The 22,049-nt window shown below is 49.6% G+C and overlaps 1 protein-coding gene across 2 annotated transcripts in view; it reads left to right on the top strand.

Moving 5' to 3' along the window:
• Positions 1-22,049, top strand: part of LOC140117120 (transient receptor potential cation channel subfamily M member 2-like) — a 132,169-nt gene that overhangs the window by 25,752 nt on the left and 84,368 nt on the right. The window contains exon 1 of one of the 2 annotated variants that reach the window (XM_072133556.1): positions 8,166-8,239. The exons of the other annotated variant lie outside the window; for it this stretch is intronic. The gene's annotated coding sequence lies outside the window, so the exon portion shown is untranslated. Of the gene's footprint in view, positions 1-8,165; positions 8,240-22,049 lie in introns of those variants that run through there. 2 annotated transcript variants of the gene reach the window in all.

Below are 22,049 nucleotides of genomic sequence, written 5' to 3'. Positions count from 1 at the left end.
GGTGCAGTGGTCATACACACAGGATGGATATAGGGGGCACTGGTGGGTGCAGTGGTCATACACACAGGATGGATATAGGGGGCACTGGTGGGTGCAGTGGTCATACACACAGGATGGATATAGGGGGCACTGGTGGGTGCAGTGGTCATACACACAGGATGGATATAGGGGGCACTGGTGGGTGCAGTGGTCATACACACAGGATGGATATAGGGGGCACTGGTGGGTGCACTGGTCATACACACAGGATGGATATAGGGGGCACTGGTGGGTGCAGTGGTCATACACACAGGATGGATATAGGGGGCACTGGTGGGTGCAGTGGTCATACACACAGGATGGATATAGGGGGCACTGGTGGGTGCAGTGGTCATACACACAGGATGGATATAGGGGGCACTGGTGGGTGCAGTGGTCATACACACAGGATGGATATAGGGGGTACTGGTGGGTGCAGTGGTCATACACACAGGATGGATATAGCAGGCACTGGTGGGTTTAGGGGTCATACACACAGGATGGATATAGGGGGCACTGGTGGGTTTAGGGGTCATACACACAGGATGGATATAGGGGGCACTGGTGGGTGCAGTGGTTGTACACACAGGATGGATATAGGGGGCACTGTTGGGTGCAGTGGCCATACACACAGGATGGATATAGGGGGCACTGTTGGGTGCAGTGGCCATACACACAGGATGGATATAGGGGGCACTGGTGGGTGCAGTGGTCATACACACAGGATGTATATAGGGGGCACTGGTGGGTGCACTGGTCATACACACAGGATGGATATAGGGGGCACTGGTGGGTGCAGTGGTCATACACACAGGATGGATATAGGGGGCACTGGTCATACACACAGGATGGATATAGGGGACACTGGTGGGTGCACTGGTCATACACACAGGATGGATATAGGGGGCACTGGTGGGTGCAGTGGTCATACACACAGGATGGATATAGGGGGCACTGGTGGGTGCAGTGGTCATACACACAGGATGGATATAGGGGGCACTGGTGGGTGCAGTGGTCATACACACAGGATGGATATAGGGGGCACTGGTGGGTGCAGTGGCCATACACACAGGATGGATATAGGGGGTACTGGTGGGTGCAGTGGCCATACACACAGGATGGATATAGGGGGCACTGGTGGGTGCAGTGGTCATACACACAGGATGGATATAGGGGGCACTGGTGGGTGCAGTGGTCATACACACAGGATGGATATAGGGGGCACTGGTGGGTGCAGTGGTCATACACACAGGATGGATATAGGGGGCACTGGTGGGTTTAGGGGTCATACACACAGGATGGATATAGGGGACACTGGTGAGTGCACTGGTCGTACACACAGGATGGATATAGGGGGCACTGGTGGGTGCACTGGTCATACACACAGGATGGATATAGGGGGCACTGGTGGGTGCAGTGGTCATACACACAGGATGGATATAGGGGGCACTGTTGGGTGCAGTGGCCATACACACAGGATGGATATAGGGGGCACTGGTGGGTGCAGTGGTCATACACACAGGATGGATATAGGGGGCACTGGTGGGTGCAGTGGTCATACACACAGGATGGATATAGGGGGCACTGGTGGGTTTAGGGGTCATACACACAGGATGGATATAGGGGGCACTGGTGGGTTTAGGGGTCATACACACAGGATGGATATAGGGGGCACTGGTGGGTGCAGTGGTCATACACACAGGATGGATATAGGGGGCACTGGTGGGTGCAGTGGTCATACACACAGGATGGATATAGGGGGCACTGGTGGGGGCACTGGTCATACACACAGGATGGATATAGGGGGCACTGGTGGGTGCAGTGGTCATACACACAGGATGGATATAGGGGGCACTGGTGGGTGCAGTGGTCATACACACAGGATGGATATAGGAGGCACTGGTGGGTTTAGGGGTCATACACACAGGATGGATATAGGGGGCACTGGTGGGTGCAGTGGTCATACACACAGGATGGATATAGGGGGCACTGGTGGGTGCAGTGGTCATACACACAGGATGGATATAGGGGGCACTGGTGGGTGCAGTGGTCATACACACAGGATGGATATAGGGGGCACTGGAGGGTGCAGTGGTCATACACACAGGATGGATATAGGGGGCACTGGTCATACACACAGGATGGATATAGGGGGCACTGGTGGGTGCAGTGGTCATACACACAGGATGGATATAGGGGGCACTGGTGGGTGCACTGGTCATACACACAGGATGGATATAGGGGGCACTGGTGGGTGCAGTGGTCATACACACAGGATGGATATAGCAGGCACTGGTGGGTGCAGTGGTCATACACACAGGATGGATATAGGGGGCACTGGTGGGTGCAGTGGTCATACACACAGGATGGATATAGGGGGCACTGGTGGGTGCACTGGTCATACACACAGGATGGATATAGGGGGCACTGGTGGGTGCACTGGTCATACACACAGGATGGATATAGGAGCACTGGTGGGTGCACTGGTCATACACACAGGATGGATATAGGGGGCACTGGTGGGTGCAGTGGTCATACACACAGGATGGATATAGGGGGCACTGGTGGGTGCAGTGGTCATACACACAGGATGGATATAGGGGGCACTGGTGGGTGCAGTGGTCATACACACAGGATGAATATAGGGGGCACTGGTGGGTGCAGTGGTCATACACACAGGATGGATATAGGGGGCACTGGTGGGTGCAGTGGTCATACACACAGGATGGATATAGGGGGCACTGGTGGGTGCACTGGTCATACACACAGGATGGATATAGGGGGCACTGGTGGGTGCAGTGGTCATACACACAGGATGGATATAGGGGGCACTGGTGGGTGCAGTGGTCATACACACAGGATGGATATAGGGGGCACTGGTGGGTGCACTGGTCATACACACAGGATGGATATAGGGGGCACTGGTGGGTGCAGTGGTCATACACACAGGATGGATATAGGGGGCACTGGTGAGTGCAGTGGTCATACACACAGGATGGATATAGGGGGCACTGGTGGGTGCAGTGGTCATACACACAGGATGGATATAGGGGGCACTGGTGGGTGCACTGGTCATACACACAGGATGGATATAGGGGGCACTGGTGGGTGCAGTGGTCATACACACAGGATGGATATAGGGGGCACTGGTGGGTGCAGTGGTCATACACACAGGATGGATATAGGGGGCACTGGTGGGTGCAGTGGTCATACACACAGGATGGATATAGGGGGCACTAATGGGTTTAGGGGTCATACACACAGGATGGATATAGGGGGCACTGGTGGGTGCAGTGGTCATACACACAGGATGGATATAGGGGGCACTGGTGGGGGCACTGGTCATACACACAGGATGGATATAGGGGGCACTGGTGGGTGCAGTGGTCATACACACAGGATGGATATAGGGGGCACTAATGGGTTTAGGGGTCATACACACAGGATGGATATAGGGGGCACTGGTGGGTGCAGTGGTCATACACACAGGATGGATATAGGGGGCACTGGTGGGTGCAGTGGTCATACACACAGGATGGATATAGGGGGCACTGGTGGGTGCAGTGGTCATACACACAGGATGGATATAGGGGGCACTGGTGGGTGCAGTGGTCATACACACAGGATGGATATAGGGGGCACTGGTGGGTGCAGTGGTCATACACACAGGATGGATATAGGGGGCACTGGTGGGTGCAGTGGTCATACACACAGGATGGATATAGGGGGCACTGGTGGGGGCACTGGTCATACACACAGGATGGATATAGGGGGCACTGGTGGGTGCAGTGGTCATACACACAGGATGGATATAGGGGGCACTAATGGGTTTAGGGGTCATACACACAGGATGGATATAGGGGGCACTGGTGGGTGCAGTGGTCATACACACAGGATGGATATAGGGGGCACTGGTGGGTGCAGTGGTCATACACACAGGATGGATATAGGGGGCACTGGTGGGTGCAGTGGTCATACACACAGGATGGATATAGGGGGCACTGGTGGGTGCAGTGGTCATACACACAGGATGGATATAGGGGGCACTGGTGGGTGCAGTGGTCATACACACAGGATGGATCTTCAACCTCAATGGTTTACTGTTCCCTTCCTTTCCATGTAGAGGTGTGCGGGTGCCGCAGTCATTGGATGACCTAAAGCTGTGTTGGTTTTGCTAGGCTCTGTCTTGTGTCACCACATGCTGCTGCTCTCTGGAGGGTGCAATATGGCGCAGCGTCCCCCATGGGCAATAAGTCCAGAGACTCAGGGGCTGAAGGGAACCCTTTCCTTATTTACTGAAGAAATTCAGGTGCAAAGCAGCACAAGCAAAGCTGGGAGGCTGGCATGTACTATGGCGGCACAACACCGCAGTGGATGTGTGCTAGGAGGCTGGAAGGTACTATGGCGGCACAACGCCGAAGTGGATGTGTGCTAGGAGGCTGGCATGGAGTATGACGGTATGACAGCACAACGCCAAAGTGGAGGTGCGCTAGGAGGCTGGAAGGTACTATGGCGGCACGATGCCGCAGAGGAGGTGCCCTGGGAGCCTGGTATGTTGTATGCCAGAACAACGCGGCGGTGGAGGTGCGCTAGGAGGCTGGCATGTAGTATGACGGCACAACGCCGCAGTGGAGGTGCGCTAGGAGGCTGGCAGGTACTATGGCGGCACAACGCCGCAGTGGAGATGTGCTAGGAGGCTGGCATGGAGTATGACGGTATGACGGCACAACGCCAAAGTGGAGGTGCGCTAGGAGGCTGGAAGGTACTATGGCGGCACGATGCCGCAGAGGAGGTGCCCTGGGAGCCTGGTATGTTGTATGCCAGAACAACGCGGCGGTGGAGGTGCGCTAGGAGGCTGGCATGTAGTATGACGGCACAACGCCGCAGTGGAGGTGCGCTAGGAGGCTGGCATGTACTATGGCGGCACAACACCGCAGTGGAGATGTGCTAGGAGGCTGGCATGGAGTATGACGGTATGACGGCACAACGCCAAAGTGGAGGTGCGCTAGGAGGCTGGAAGGTACTATGGCGGCACGATGCCGCAGAGGAGGTGCCCTGGGAGCCTGGTATGTTGTATGCCAGAACAACGCGGCGGTGGAGGTGCGCTAGGAGGCTGGCATGTGGTATGACGGCACAACGCCGCAGTGGAGGTGCGCTAGGAGGCTGGCATGTAGTATGACGGCACAACGCCACAGTGGAGGTGCGCTAGGAGGCTGGCATGTAGTATGGCTTCACAACACCGCAGAGGATGTGCGATGGGAGGCTGGCATGTGGTATGGCGTCACAACACCGCAGTGGAGGTGAGCTAGGAGGCTGGCATGTACTATGGTGGCACAATGCCGCAGAGGAGATGCGCTAGGAGGCTGGCATGTAGTATGACGGCACAACGCCGCAGTGGAGGTGCGCTAGGAGGCTGGCATGTAGTATGACGGCACAACGCCACAGTGGAGGTGCGCTAGGAGGCTGGCATGTAGTATGGCTTCACAACACCGCAGAGGATGTGCGATGGGAGGCTGGCATGTAGTATGACGGCACAACGCCGCAGTGGAGGTGCGCTAGGAGGCTGGCATGTACTATGGTGGCACAACGCCACAGTGGAGGTGCGCTAGGAGGCTGGCATGTAGTATGGCTTCACAACACCGCAGAGGATGTGCGATGGGAGGCTGGCATGTGGTATGGCGTCACAACACCGCAGTGGAGGTGAGCTAGGAGGCTGGCATGTACTATGGTGGCACAATGCCGCAGAGGAGATGCGCTAGGAGGCTGACATGTAGTATGATGGCACAACGCCGCTGTTGAGGTGTCCTGTGAGGCTGGCATGTAGTATGGCGGCACAACGCCACGGCGTGGTGCGCTGGGAGGCTGACATGTAGTATGGCGGCACAACGCCGCCATTGAGGTGTCCTGTGAGGCTGGCATGTAGTATTGTGGCACAATGCCGCAGTGGAAGTGCGCTAGGAGACTGGCATGTTGCATGGTGGCACAACGCTGCAGTGGAGGTACGCTGGGAGACTGCCATGTAGTATGGCGGCACAACGCCGCAGTGGATGTGCGTTAGGAGGCTGGCATGTAGTATGGCGGAACAATGCCGCAATGGAGGTGCGCTAGGAGGCTGGCATGTAGTATGCCGGCACAACGCCGCCGTTGAGGTGTCCTGTGAGGCTGGCATGTAGTATTGTGGCACAACGCCGGAGTGGAGGTGTGCTAGGAGGCAGGCATGTAGTATGGCGGCACAACACAACAGTGGAGGTCCACTTGGAGGCTGGCATGTAGTATGGTGGCACAACGCCGCAGTGGTGGTGCGCTAGGAGGCTGGCATGTAGTATGGCGGCACAACGCCACAGTGGAGGTGCGCTTGGAGGCTTACATGTAGTATGGCAGCACAACGCCACAGTGGAGGTGCGCTAGGAGGCTGGCGTGTAGTATGGTGGCACAACGCCACATTGGTGGTGCGCTAGGAGGCTGGCATGTAGTATGGCGGCACAACGTCACAGTGGAGGTGCCCTGGGAGGCTGGCATGTAGAATGACGGCACAACACCGCAGTGGATGTGCGCTATGAGGCTAGCATGTAGTATGGCGGCACAACGCCATAGTGGAGGTGCCCTGGGAGGCTGGCATGTAGTATGGCGGCACAACGTCACAGTGGAGGTGCGCTAAGAGGCTGGCATGTAGTATGGCGGCACAACGTCACAGTGGAGGTGCACTGGAGGTCCCTCTGGTCAGCTCTGGGTACGGCGGCGCCCCCTCTGGTCAGCAACGTGTACTGCGGCGCCCCCTCCGGTCAGCTCTATGTACAGCGGCACCTCCTCTGGTCAGCTCTGTGCACTGAGGCGCCCCCTTCGGTCAGCTCTGTGCACGGCGGCACCCCCTCCGGTCAGCTCAGTGTACGGCGGCGCCCTCTCTGGTCAGCTCCGTGTACTGCGGCGCCCCCTCTGGTCAGCTCCGTGTACTGCGGTGCCCCCTCTGGTCAGCTCCGTGTACTGCAGCGCCCCCTCTGGTCAGCTCCGTGTACTGCGGCGCCCCCTCCGGTCAGCTCTGTGTACTGCGGTGCCCCCTCTGGTCAGCTCCGTGTACAGCGGCGCCCCCTTCCGGTCAGCTCTGTGTACAGCGGCGCCCCCTCTGGTCAGCTCTGTGTACAGCGGCGCCCCCTCCGGTCAGCTCTGTGTACAGCGGCGCCCCCTCCGGTCAGCTCTGTGTACAGCGGCGCCCCCTCTGGTCAGCTCTGTGCACTGAGGCGCCCCCTTCGGTCAGCACTGTGCACGGCGGCACCCCCTCCGGTCAGCTCAGTGTACGGCGGCGCCCTCTCTGGTCAGCTCCGTGTACTGCGGCGCCCCCTCTGGTCAGCTCCGTGTACTGCGGTGTCCCCTCTGGTCAGCTCCGTGTACTGCGGCGCCCCCTCTTGTCAGCTCTGTGATCTGCGGCGCCCCCTCCGGTCAGCTCTGTGTACTGCGGTGCCCCCTCTGGTCAGCTCCGTGTACAGCGGCGCCCCCTCCGGTCAGCTCCGTGTACTGCGGCGCCCCCTCTTGTCAGCTCTGATCTGCGGCGCCCCCTCCGGTCAGCTCTGTGTACTGCGGTGCCCCCTCTGGTCAGCTCCGGGTACAGCGGCGCCCCCTCCGGTCAGCTCCGTGTACTGCGGCGCCCCCTCTTGTCAGCTCTGGGTACTGCGGCTCCCCCTCTGGTCAGCTCTGTGATCTGCGGCATCCCCTCCGGTCAGCTTTGTGCACTGCGGCGCCCCCTCCGGTCAGCTCTGGGTATGGCCCCCTTCTGGTCAGCTCTGGGTACTGCGGTGCCCCCTCCGGTCAGCTCTGGGTACTGCGGCTCCCCCTTCTGGTCAGCTCTGGGTACGGCCCCCTTCTGGTCAGCTCTGTGCACTGTGGCGCCCCCTCTGGTCAGCTCTGGGTACTACGGCTCCCCCTCTGGTCAGCTCTGTGCACTGTGGCGCCCCCTCCGGTCAGCTCTGGGTACTGCGGCTCCCCCTCTGGTCAGCTCTGTGTACAGGTCTGGCGCAGGGTGTGGAGGCGGCGGGTGATGTATGAGGGGACGTTGAGGTGTCGCCTGGAGGGGCTTTTGTTCCTCGCTGTAACGCGACTCCTTAGTTACTGATGAATAGAAGGCAGCGGCTCTGCTGTTACACTGACACGAAGTACAACAATCCAGAAACATGACAGCACAATGACACCTGCAGAGCTGCCGGGCGCCGCACTGAGACCCTGACACCAGGTGAGGAGGGAGCACTGCCCCCTACATGTATCACACAGGATTAGATACTCAGCTCAGCAGGCAGTATCACACAGGAGAGGATTAGATACACAGCTCAGCAGACAGTACCACACAGGAGAGGATTAGATACACAGCTCAGCAGACTGTATCACACAGGAGTGGATTAGATACATGGCTCAGCAGACTGTATCACAAAGGAGAGGATTAGATACACAGCACAGTTGGTGTTAGGAGACTGGATATCTCATTGATCATGTATCACACAGGAGAGGATTAGATACTCAGCTCAGGAGACTGTATCACACCAGAGAGGATTAAATACACAGCTCAGCAGACAGTACCACACAGGAGAGGATTAGATACACAGCTCAGCAGACTGTATCACACAGGAGTGGATTAGATACATGGCTCAGCAGACTGTATCACAAAGGAGAGGATTAGATACACAGCACAGTTGGTGTTAGGAGACTGGATATCTCATTGATCATGTATCACACAGGAGAGGATTAGATACTCAGCTCAGGAGACTGTATCACACCAGAGAGGATTAAATACACAGCTCAGCAGGGGGTATCACACAGGATTAGATACACAGCTCCGCAGACTGTATCACACAGGATAGGATTAGATACACAGCTCCGCAGACTGTATCACACAGGAGAGGATTAGATACACAGCTCTGCAGACTGTATCACACAGGAGAGGATTAGATACACAGCTCAGCAGGGGGTATCACATAGGATAAGATTAGATACACAGCTCATCAGGGGGTATCACACAGGAGAGGATTAGATACACCGCTCAGCAGACAGTATCACACAGGAGAGGATTAGATACACAGCTCCGCAGACTGTATCACACAGTGTAGGATTAGATACACAGCTCAGGAGACAGTATCACACAGGAGAGGATTAGATACACAACTCAGCAGACTGTATCACACAGGAGAGGATTAGATACACAGCTCAGCAGACTGTATCACACAGGAGAGGATTAGATACACAGCTCAGCAGACAGTATCACACAGGAGAGGATTAGATACACAACTCAGCAGACTGTATCACACAGGAGAGGATTAGATACACAGCTCAGCAGACTGTATCACACAGGAGAGGATTAGATACACAGCTCAGCAGACAGGAGCACACAGTGTAGGATTAGATACACAGCTCAGGAGACAGTATCACACAGGATAGGATTAGATACACAGCTCAGCAGGCAGTATCACACAGGAGAGGATTAGATACACAGCTCAGCAGACAGTATCACACAGGAGAGGATTAGATACACAGCTCAGCAGACAGTATTGCACAGGACGGGATTAGATACACAGCTCAGCAGACTGTATAACACAGGAGAGGATTAGATACACAGCTCAGCAGACTGTATAACACAGGAGAGGATTAGATACACAGCTCAGCAGGCAGTATCACACAGGAGAGGATTAGATACACAGCTCAGCAGACAGTACCACACAGGATAGGATTAGATACACATCTCAGCAGACAGTATCACACAGGATAGGATTAGATACACAGCTCAGCAGACAGTATCACACAGGAGAGGATTAGATACACAGCTCAGCAGACTGTATCACACAGGAGTGGATTAGATACATGGCTCAGCAGACTGTATCACAAAGGAGAGGATTAGATACACAGCTCAGCAGACTGTATCACACAGGAGTGGATTAGATACATGGCTCAGCAGACTGTATCACAAAGGAGAGGATTAGTTACACAGCTCAGCAGACAGTATCACACAGGAGAGGATTAGATACATGGCTCAGCAGACTGTATCACAAAGGAGAGGATTAGATACACAGCACAGTTGGTGTTAGGAGACTGGATATCTCATTGATCATGTATCACACAGGAGAGGATTAGATACTCAGCTCAGGAGACTGTATCACACCAGAGAGGATTAAATACACAGCTCAGCAGGGGGTATCACACAGGATTAGATACACAGCTCCGCAGACTGTATCACACAGGATAGGATTAGATACACAGCTCCGCAGACTGTATCACACAGGAGAGGATTAGATACACAGCTCTGCAGACTGTATCACACAGGAGAGGATTAGATACACAGCTCAGCAGGGGGTATCACATAGGATAAGATTAGATACACAGCTCATCAGGGGGTATCACACAGGAGAGGATTAGATACACCGCTCAGCAGACAGTATCACACAGGAGAGGATTAGATACACAGCTCCGCAGACTGTATCACACAGTGTAGGATTAGATACACAGCTCAGGAGACAGTATCACACAGGAGAGGATTAGATACACAACTCAGCAGACTGTATCACACAGGAGAGGATTAGATACACAGCTCCGCAGACTGTATCACACAGTGTAGGATTAGATACACAGCTCAGGAGACAGTATCACACAGGATAGGATTAGATACACAGCTCAGCAGGCAGTATCACACAGGAGAGGATTAGATACACAGCTCAGCAGACAGTATCACACAGGAGAGGATTAGATACACAGCTCAGCAGACAGTATTGCACAGGACGGGATTAGATACACAGCTCAGCAGACAGTATCACACAGGAGAGGATTAGATACACAGCTCAGCAGACTGTATAACACAGGAGAGGATTAGATACACAGCTCAGCAGGCAGTATCACACAGGAGAGGATTAGATACACAGCTCAGCAGACAGTACCACACAGGATAGGATTAGATACACATCTCAGCAGACAGTATCACACAGGATAGGATTAGATACACAGCTCAGCAGACAGTATCACACAGGAGAGGATTAGATACACAGCTCAGCAGACTGTATCACACAGGAGTGGATTAGATACATGGCTCAGCAGACTGTATCACAAAGGAGAGGATTAGATACACAGCTCAGCAGACTGTATCACACAGGAGTGGATTAGATACATGGCTCAGCAGACTGTATCACAAAGGAGAGGATTAGTTACACAGCTCAGCACACAGTATCACACAGGAGAGGATTAGATACATGGCTCAGCAGACTGTATCACAAAGGAGAGGATTAGATACACAGCACAGTTGGTGTTAGGAGACTGGATATCTCATTGATCCTGGGACACTACTTGGGGGCTGACTGTAAACAATTATGCCCCCCAATATTTTATTATTTTTGTTATGTGACATAGTAGTAGTATTAGTAGCCTTTGAAGTATTAGTAGTAGTATTAGTAGTAGTATAAGTAGCAGTTGTAGTATTAGTAGTAGTAGTATTAGTAGTGGTAGTAGTATTAGTAGCAGTAGTATTAGTAGTGGTAGTAGTATTAGTAGTGGTAGTAGTATTAGTAGCAGTAGTATTAGTAGCAGTAGTATTAGTAGTGGTAGTAGTATTAGTAGTGGTAGTAGTATTAGTAGCAGTAGTATGAATAGTATTAGTAGTAGTTGTAGTACAAGTAGCTGTAATAGCAGTAGTAGTAGAATAAGTAGCATTAGCAGTATAAGCAGCAGTAGTATCAGTAGTACAAGTAGCAGTAGTAGTATAAAAAACAGCAGTAGTAGTATTAGTAGCAGTAGTAATATAAGCAGTAGTAGTATTAGTAGCAGTATAAGCAGTTGTAGTAGTATAAGCAGTAGTAGAAGCAGTATAGGCAGTAGTATAAGCACTTGTAGTACAAGCAGTACTATTAGTATCATTAGTAGTAGTATTAGTAGCATTAGTAGTATTAGTAGCAGTATAAACAGTTGTAGTAGTATAAGCAGTAGTATAAGCAGTAGTATTAGTAGTAATATAAGCAGTAGTAGTATTAGGAGCCGTAGCATAAGCAGTAGTATTAGTAGTATTAGTATAAGCAGTAGTAGTATTAGTAGCATTAGAAGTAGTGTAAGCAGTAGTATTAGTAGCATTAGTAGTAATATAAGCAGTAGTAGAATTAGGAGCAGTAGTATAAGCAGTAGCATTAGTAGTATTAGTAGCAGTATAAACAGTTGTAGTAGTATAAGCAGTAGTAGTAGCAGTAGTATAAGCAGTAGTATTAGTAGCAGTAGTATTAGTAGTATAAGCAGTAGTATTAGTAGCATTATTAGTAATATAAGCAGTAGTATTAGGAGCCGTAGTATAAGCAGTAGTATTAGTAGTAGTAGTATAAGCAGTAGTAGTATTAGTAGCATTAGAAGTAGTGTAAGCAGTAGTATTAGTAGCATTAGTAGTAATATAAGCAGTAGTAGAATTAGGAGCAGTAGTATACACAGTAGTATTAGTAGTAGCCTTAGTAATATAAGCAGAAGTAGTAGTAGTATTAGTAGCATTAGAAGTAGTATAAGCAGTTGAAGTAGCAGTAGTATAAGTAGTAGCATTATTAGCAGTAGTATAAGTAGTAGTATAAGCAGCAGTAGTAGCAGTATAGGCAATATTAGTAGTAGTATTATTAGTATAAGTAGTAGTAGTATAAGCAGTGGTATTAATAGCATTACTAGAAGTAGTATAATCAGTAGTTGTAGTATTAGTAGTATAAGCAGTAGTTGTAGTATTAGTAGTATAAGCAGTAGTTGTAGTATAAGCAGTAGTTGTAGTATTAGTAGTATAAGCAGTAGTATATGTAGTATAAGCAGTAGTTGTAGTATTAGTAGTATAAGCAGTAGTTGTAGTATTAGTAGTATAAGCAGTAGTTGTAGTATTAGTAGTATAAGCAGTAGTTATAGTATTAGTAGTATAAGCAGTAGTTGTAGTATTAGTAGTATAAGCAGTAGTATATGTAGTATAAGCAGTAGTTGTAGTATTAGTAGTATAAGCAGTAGTATATGTAGTATAAGCAGTAGTTGTAGTATTAGTAGTATAAGCAGTAGTATATGTAGTATAAGCAGTAGTTGTAGTATTAGTAGTATAAGCAGTAGTATATGTAGTATAAGCAGTAGTTGTAGTATTAGTAGTATAAGCAGTAGTTGTAGTATTAGTAGTATAAGCAGTAGTATATGTAGTATAAGCAGTAGTTGTAGTATTAGTAGTATAAGCAGTAGTATATGTAGTATAAGCAGTAGTTGTAGTATTAGTAGTATAAGCAGTAGTTGTAGTATTAGTAGTATAAGCAGTAGTTGTAGTATTAGTAGTATAAGCAGTAGTTGTAGTATTAGTAGTATAAGCAGTAGTTGTAGTATAAGCAGTAGTATATGTAGTATAAGCAGTAGTTATAGTATTAGTAGTATAAGCAGTAGTTGTAGTATTAGTAGTATAAGCAGTAGTATATGTAGTATAAGCAGTAGTTGTAGTATTAGTAGTATAAGCAGTAGTATATGTAGTATAAGCAGTAGTTGTAGTATTAGTAGTATAAGCAGTAGTATATGTAGTATAAGCAGTAGTTGTAGTATTAGTAGTATAAGCAGTAGTTGTAGTATTAGTAGTATAAGCAGTAGTATATGTAGTATAAGCAGTAGTTGTAGTATTAGTAGTATAAGCAGTAGTATATGTAGTATAAGCAGTAGTTGTAGTATTAGTAGTATAAGCAGTAGTTGTAGTATTAGTAGTATAAGCAGTAGTTGTAGTATTAGTAGTATAAGCAGTAGTTGTAGTATAAGCAGTAGTATTAGTTGTAGTATTAGTAGTATAAGCAGTAGTTATAGTATTAGTAGTATAAGCAGTAGTTGTAGTATTAGTAGTATAAGCAGTAGTATATGTAGTATAAGCAGTAGTTGTAGTATTAGTAGTATAAGCAGTAGTATATGTAGTATAAGCAGTAGTTGTAGTATTAGTAGTATAAGCAGTAGTATATGTAGTATAAGCAGTAGTTGTAGTATTAGTAGTATAAGCAGTAGTTGTAGTATTAGTAGTATAAGCAGTAGTATATGTAGTATAAGCAGTAGTTGTAGTATTAGTAGTATAAGCAGTAGTTGTAGTATTAGTAGTATAAGCAGTAGTATATGTAGTATAAGCAGTAGTTGTAGTATTAGTAGTATAAGCAGTAGTTGTAGTATTAGAAGTAGTAGTATTAGTAGGTCTTTTCATCCAAATATTAGTATTAATAATCCATCAATTTCTAAATCCACCTCTTCAATCCTCTTGGAACATAAGTTCCTCCTCATGTCCTGACATCAGGTGTAAGGGAAGCGCTGGGCACATATGTAGGTGTGTATATATATATATATATATTGTGGGAACCTTCAGATGGACTTGTTCTCCGGCACAAATTCACTTCCGGGCAGGATTGTCCAAAGATTTATCTAACATCGTCCAACAGGAACCCAGGAAGCTTCTTCAGTATAAAACTTAGATATAAAGTCCTTAGACTCAGGGTAACAGTACATAAGGAATAGTCCAGCAATGGCTCTCACCCAGCTTTTCAGGCTCACCCAGCTTTTCTAGCTTCTGCTCCCGCTGTGTAGTCTGAACACCCACACCTGAAGCTAAAGGGTCAGATATATAACAGATCATGGAGTCTGGAGAGGAGCAATCAAGGCAGGAACCCTGCAACATCCAAACCCTGCAACATCCAAACCCTGCAACATCCAAACCCTGCAACATCCAAACCTTGCAACATCTACACCCTGCAACATCCAAACCCTACAACATCTACACCCTGCAACATCCAAACCCTGCAACATCTACACCCTGCAACATCTACACCCTGCAACATCTACACCCTGCAACATCTACACCCTACAACATCTACACCCTGCAACATCCAAACCCTGCAACATCCAAACCCTACAACATCTACACCCTGCAACATCTACAACCTGCAACATCTACACCCTGCAACATCCAAACCCTGCAACATCTACACCCTGCAACATCTACACCCTGCAACATCCAAACCCTGCAACATCTACACCCTGCAACATCCAAACCCTGCAACATCTACACCATGCAACATCTACACCCTGCAACATCCAAACCCTGCAACATCTACACCCTGCAACATCCAAACCCTGCAACATCTACACCCCGCAACATCTACACCCTGCAACATCTACACCCTGCAACATCCAAACCCTACAACATTCAAACCCTGCAACATCCACACCCTGCAACATCTACACCCTGCAATATCCAAACCCTGCAACATCTACACCCTGTAACATCTACACCCTGCAACATCCAAACCCTGCAACATCTACACCCTGCAACATCTACACCCTGCAACATCCAAACCCTGCAACATCTACACCCCGCAACATCTACACCCTGCAACATCCACACCCTGCAACATCCAAACCCTGCAACATCTACACCCCGCAACATCTACACCCTGCAACATCCAAACCCTACAACATCTACACCCTGCAACATCTACACCCTGCAACATCTACACCCTGCAACATCTACACCCTGAAACATCCAAACCCTGCAACATCTACACCCTCCAACATCTACACCCTGCAACATCTACACCCTGGAACATCTACACCCTGCAACATCCAAACCCTGTAACATCTACACCCTGCAACATCTACACCCTGCAACATCCAAACCCTACAACATCTACACCCCGCAACATCCAAACCCTGCAACATCTACACCCTGCAACATCTACACCCTGCAACATCCAAACCCTACAACATCTACACCCTGCAACATCTACACCCTGCAACATCTACACCCTACAACATCCAAACCCTGCAACATCTACACCCTCCAACATCTACACCCTGCAACATCTACACCCTGCAACATCCACACCCTGCAACATCAACACCCTGCAACATCCACACCCTGCAACATCTACACCCTGCAACATCTACACCCTGCAACATCTACACCATGCACCATCCAAACCCTGCAACATCTAAACCCTGCAACATGTACACCCTGCAACATTCAAACCCTGCAACATCTACACCCTGCAACATCCAAACCCTAAAACATCTGCACCCTGCAACATCTACACCCTGCAACATCCAAACCCTGCAACATCCAAACCCTGCAACATCCAAACCCTGCAACATCCAAACGCTGCAACATCCAGACCCTGCAACATCCAAACCTTGCAACATCTACACCCTGCAACATCCAAACCCTACAACATCTACACCCTGCAACATCTACACCCTGCAACATCTACACCCTGCAACATCTACACCCTACAACATCTACACCCTGCAACATCCAAACCCTGCAACATCCAAACCCTACAACATCTACACCCTGCAACATCTACAACCTGCAACATCTACACCCTGCAACATCCAAACCCTGCAACATCTACACCCTGCAACATCTACACCCTGCAACATCCAAACCCTGCAACATCTACACCCTGCAACATCCAAACCCTGCAACATCTACACCCTGCAACATCTACACCCTGCAACATCCAAACCCTGCAACATCTACACCCTGCAACATCCAAACCCTGCAACATCTACACCCCGCAACATCTACACCCTGCAACATCTACACCCTGCAACATCCAAACCCTACAACATTCAAACCCTACAACATCCACACCCTGCAACATCTACACCCTGCAATATCCAAACCCTGCAACATCTACACCCTGCAACATCTACACCCTGCAACATCCAAACCCTGCAACATCTACACCCTGCAACATCTACACCCTGCAACATCCAAACCCTGCAACATCTACACCCCGCAACATCTACACCCTGCAACATCCACACCCTGCAACATCCAAACCCTGCAACATCTACACCCCGCAACATCTACACCCTGCAACATCCAAACCCTACAACATCTACACCCTGCAACATCTACACCCTGCAACATCTACACCCTGCAACATCTACACCCTGAAACATCCAAACCCTGCAACATCTACACCCTCCAACATCTACACCCTGCAACATCTACACCCTGGAACATCTACACCCTGCAACATCCAAACCCTGTAACATCTACACCCTGCAACATCTACACCCTGCAACATCCAAACCCTACAACATCTACACCCCGCAACATCCAAACCCTGCAACATCTACACCCTGCAACATCTACACCCTGCAACATCTACACCCTGCAACATCCAAACCCTACAACATCTACACCCTGCAACATCTACACCCTGCAACATCTACACCCTACAACATCCAAACCCTGCAACATCTACACCCTCCAACATCTACACCCTGCAACATCTACACCCTGCAACATCCACACCCTGCAACATCAACACCCTGCAACATCCACACCCTGCAACATCTACACCCTGCAACATCTACACCCTGCAACATCTACACCATGCACCATCCAAACCCTGCAACATCTAAACCCTGCAACATGTACACCCTGCAACATTCAAACCCTGCAACATCTACACCCTGCAACATCCAAACCCTAAAACATCTGCACCCTGCAACATCTACACCCTGCAACATCCAAACCCTGCAACATCCAAACCCTGCAACATCCAAACCCTGCAACATCCAAACCCTGCAACATCCAAACGCTGCAACATCCAGACCCTGCAACATCCAAACCTTGCAACATCTACACCCTGCAACATCCAAACCCTGCAACATCTACACCCTCCAACATCTACACCCTGCAACATCTACACCCTGCAACATCTACACCCTGCAACATCTACACCCTGCAACATCCAAACCCTGCAACATTCAAACCCTGCAACATCTACACCATGCAACATCTACACCCTGCAACATCAAAACCCTGCAACATCTACACCCTGCAACATCCACACCCTGCAACATCTACATCCTGCAACATCCAAACCCTGCAACATCCAAACCCTGCAACATCTACACCATGCAACATCTACACCCTGGAACATCCACACCCTGCAACATCCAAACCCTGCAACATCCAAACCCTGCAACATTCAAACCCTGCAACATCTACAGCCTGCAACATCTACACCTGAAACATCTACACCCTGCAACATCTACACCCTGCAATATCTACACCCTGCAACATCTACACCCTGCAACATCTACACCCTGCAACATACAAACCCTGCAACATACAAACGCTGCAACATCCAAACCCTGCAACATCCAAACCTTGCAACATCCAAACCCTGCAACATGCAAACCCTGCAACATCTACACCCGCCAACATCTACACCCTGCAACACCTACACCCTGCAACATCTACACCCTGCAACATCCAAACCCTGCAACATCTACACCCTGCAACATCTACACCCTGCAACATCCAAACCCTGCAACATTCAAACCCTGCAACATCTACAGCATGCAACATCTACACCTGAAACATCTACACCCTGCAACATCTACACCCTGCAACATCTACACCCTGCAACATCCAAACCCTGCAACATCCAAACCTTGCAACATCAAAACGCTGCAACATCCAAACCCTGCAACATCCAAACCTTGCAACATCTACACCCTGCAACATCCAAACCCTGCAACATCTACACCCTGCAACATCTACACCCTGCAACATCTACACCCTGCAACATCTACACCCTGCAACATCTACACCCTGCAACATCCAAACCCTGCAACATCTACACCCTGCAACATCCAAACCCTGCAACATTCAAACCCTGCAACATCTACAGCCTGCAACATCTACACCTGAAACATCTACACCTGAAACATCTACACCCTGCAACATCTACACCCAGCAACATCCAAACCCTGCAACATCTACACCCTGCAACATCTACACCCTGCAACATCTACACCCTGCAACATCCAAACCCTGCAACATCTACACCCTGCAACATCTACACCCTGCAACATCTACACCCTGCAACATCTACATCCTGCAACATCTACATCCTGCAACATCTACACCCTGCAACATCTACACCCTGCAACATCTACACCCTGCAAGATCCAAACCCTGCAACATCCAAACCCTGCAACATCTACACCCTGCAACATCTACACCCTGCAACATCTACACCCTGCAACATCCACACCCTGCAACATCCACACCCTGCAACATCTACACCCTGCAACATCCAAACCCTGCAACATCCAAACCCTGCAACATCCAAACCCTGCAACATCCACACCCTGCAACATCTACACCCTGCAACATGTACACCCTGCAACATGTACACCCTGCAACATGTACACCCTGCAACATGTACACCCTCCAACATCCAAACCCTGCAACATCTACACCCTGCAACATCTACACCCTGTAACATCCAAACCCTGCAACATCTACACCATGCACCATCCAAACCCTGCAACATCTAAACCCTGCAACATCTACACCCTGCAACATCCAAACCCTGCAACATCTACACCCTGCAACATCCAAACCCTGCAACATCCAAACCCTGCAACATCTACACCCTGCAACATCTACACCCTGCAACATCCAAACCCTGCAACATCTACACCATGCACCATCCAAACCCTGCAACATCTAAACCCTGCAACATCTACACCCTGCAACATCCAAACCCTGCAACATCTACACCCTGCAACATCCAAACCCTGCAACATTCAAACCCTGCAACATCTACACCCTGCAACATCTACACCTGAAACATCTACACACTGCAACATCTACACCCTGCAACATCTACACCCTGCAACATCCAAACCCTGCAACATCCAAACCCTGCAACATCTACACCCTGCAACATCTACACCCTGCAACATCCAAACCCTGCAACATCCAAACCCTGCAACATCCAAACCCTGCAACATCTACACCCTGCAACATCTACACCCTGCAACACCTACACCCTGCAACATCCAAACCCTGCAACATCCAAACCCTGCAACATCCAAACCCTGCAACATCCAAATCCTACAACATCCATACTGTTCAACATCTACATCCTGCAACATCTACACCCTGCAACATCTACACCCTGCAACATCCAAACCCTGCAACATCTACACCCTGCAACATCTACACCCTGCAACATCCAAACCCTACAACATCCATACTGTTCAACATCTACACCCTGCAACATCCAAACCCTACAACATCTACACCCTGCAACATCTACACCCTGCAACATCTACACCCTGCAACATCTACACCCTGCAACATCTACACCATGCAACATCTACACCCTGCAACATCTACACCCTGCAACATCCAAACCCTGCAACATCCAAACCCACAAGAGCTTACAGTCTATGAGGATGAGGAGGTGACACAAGAGCTTACAGTCTATGAGGATGATGGGGTGACACAAGAGCTTACAGTCTATGAGGATGAGGAGGGACACAAGAGCTTACAGTCTATGAGGATGATGGGGTGACACAAGAGCTTACTGACTATGAGGATGAGGGGGGACACAAGAGCTTACAGTCTATGAGGATGAGGGAGTGACATTAGAGCTTACAGTCTATGAGGATGAGGGGGTGACACAAGAGCTTACAGTCTATGAGGATGAGGGAGGACACAAGAACTTACAGTCTATGAGGATGAGGGGGTGACACAAGAACGTACAGTCTATGAGGATGAGGAGGGGACACAAGAGTTTACAGTCTATGAGGATGAGGGGGGGACACAAGAGCTTACAGTCTATGAGGATGAGGGGGTGACACAAGAGCTTACAGTCTATGAGGATGAGGGGGTGACACAAGAGCTTACAGTCTATGAGGATGAGGGGGTGACACAAGAGCTTACAGTCTATGAGGATGAGGGGGACACAAGAGCTTACAGTCTATGAGGATGAGGGGTGACATATCAGCTTACATTCTATGAGGATAAGGGGGTGACACAAGAGCTTACAGTCTAGGAGGATGAGGGGGTGACACAAGAGCTTACAGTCTATGAGGATGAGGGGGTGACACAAGATCTTACAGTCTATAAGGATGAGGAGGTGACACAAGAGCATACAGTCTATGAGGATGAGGGGGGACACAAGAGCTTACAGTCTATGAGGATGAGGGGGGGGGGGCGCAAGAGCTTACAGTCTATGAGGATGAAGGGAGGACACAAGTGCTTACAGTCTATGAGGATGAGGGGGGGACACAAGAGTTTACAGTCTATGAGGATGAGAGGGGGGGACACAAGTGCTTACAGTCTATGAGGATGAGGGGGGCTCAAGAGCTTACAGTCTATGAAGATGAGGGGAGACACAAGAGCTTACAGTATATGAGGATGAGGGGGGACACAAGAGCTTACAGTTTATGAAGATGAGGGAAGACACAAGAGCTTACAGTCTATGAGGATGAGGGGGGACACAAGAGCTTACAGTCTATGAGGATGAGGGGGGACACAAGAGCTTACAGTCTATGAGGATGAGGGGGGACACAAGAGCTTACAGTCTATGAGGATGAGGGGGGACACAAGAGCTTACAGTCTATGAGGATGAGGGGGGAGCACAAGAGCTTACAGTCTATGAGGATGAGGGATGACACAAGATCTTACAGTCTTTGAGGATGAGGGGGTGACACAAGAGCTTACAGTCTATGGGGATGAGGGAGTGACATAAAAGCTTACAGTCTATGAGGATGAGTAAGGACACAAGAGCTTACAGTCTATGAGGATGAGGGGGGACACAAGAGCTTACAGTCTATGAGGATGAGGGGGTGACACAAGAGCTTACAGTTTATGAGGATGAGGGGGACGACGCAAGAGCTTACAGTCTATGAGGATGAGGGGGGACACAAGAGTTTACAGTCTATGCGGATAAGGACACCCATGAGCTTACAGTCTATGAGGATGAGGGAGTTAAACACAAGAGCTGACAGTCTATGAGGATGAGGGGGTGACTCAAGAGCTTACAGTCTATGAGGATGAGGACACACAAGAGCTTACAGTCTATGAGGATGATGGGGTGACACAAGAGCTTACTGACTATGAGGATGAGGGGGGACACAAGAGCTTACAGTCTATGAGGATGAGGGAGGACACAAGAGCTAACAGTCTATGAGGATGAGGGAATGACATAAGAGCTTACAGTCTATGAGGATGAGGGGGTGAC

The sequence above is a fragment of the Engystomops pustulosus genome, chromosome 2 (assembly GCF_040894005.1).
Source record: "Engystomops pustulosus chromosome 2, aEngPut4.maternal, whole genome shotgun sequence".
Classification (NCBI taxonomy): Eukaryota; Metazoa; Chordata; class Amphibia; order Anura; family Leptodactylidae; genus Engystomops; species Engystomops pustulosus.
This window is presented reverse-complemented; position numbering and strand designations above follow the sequence as displayed.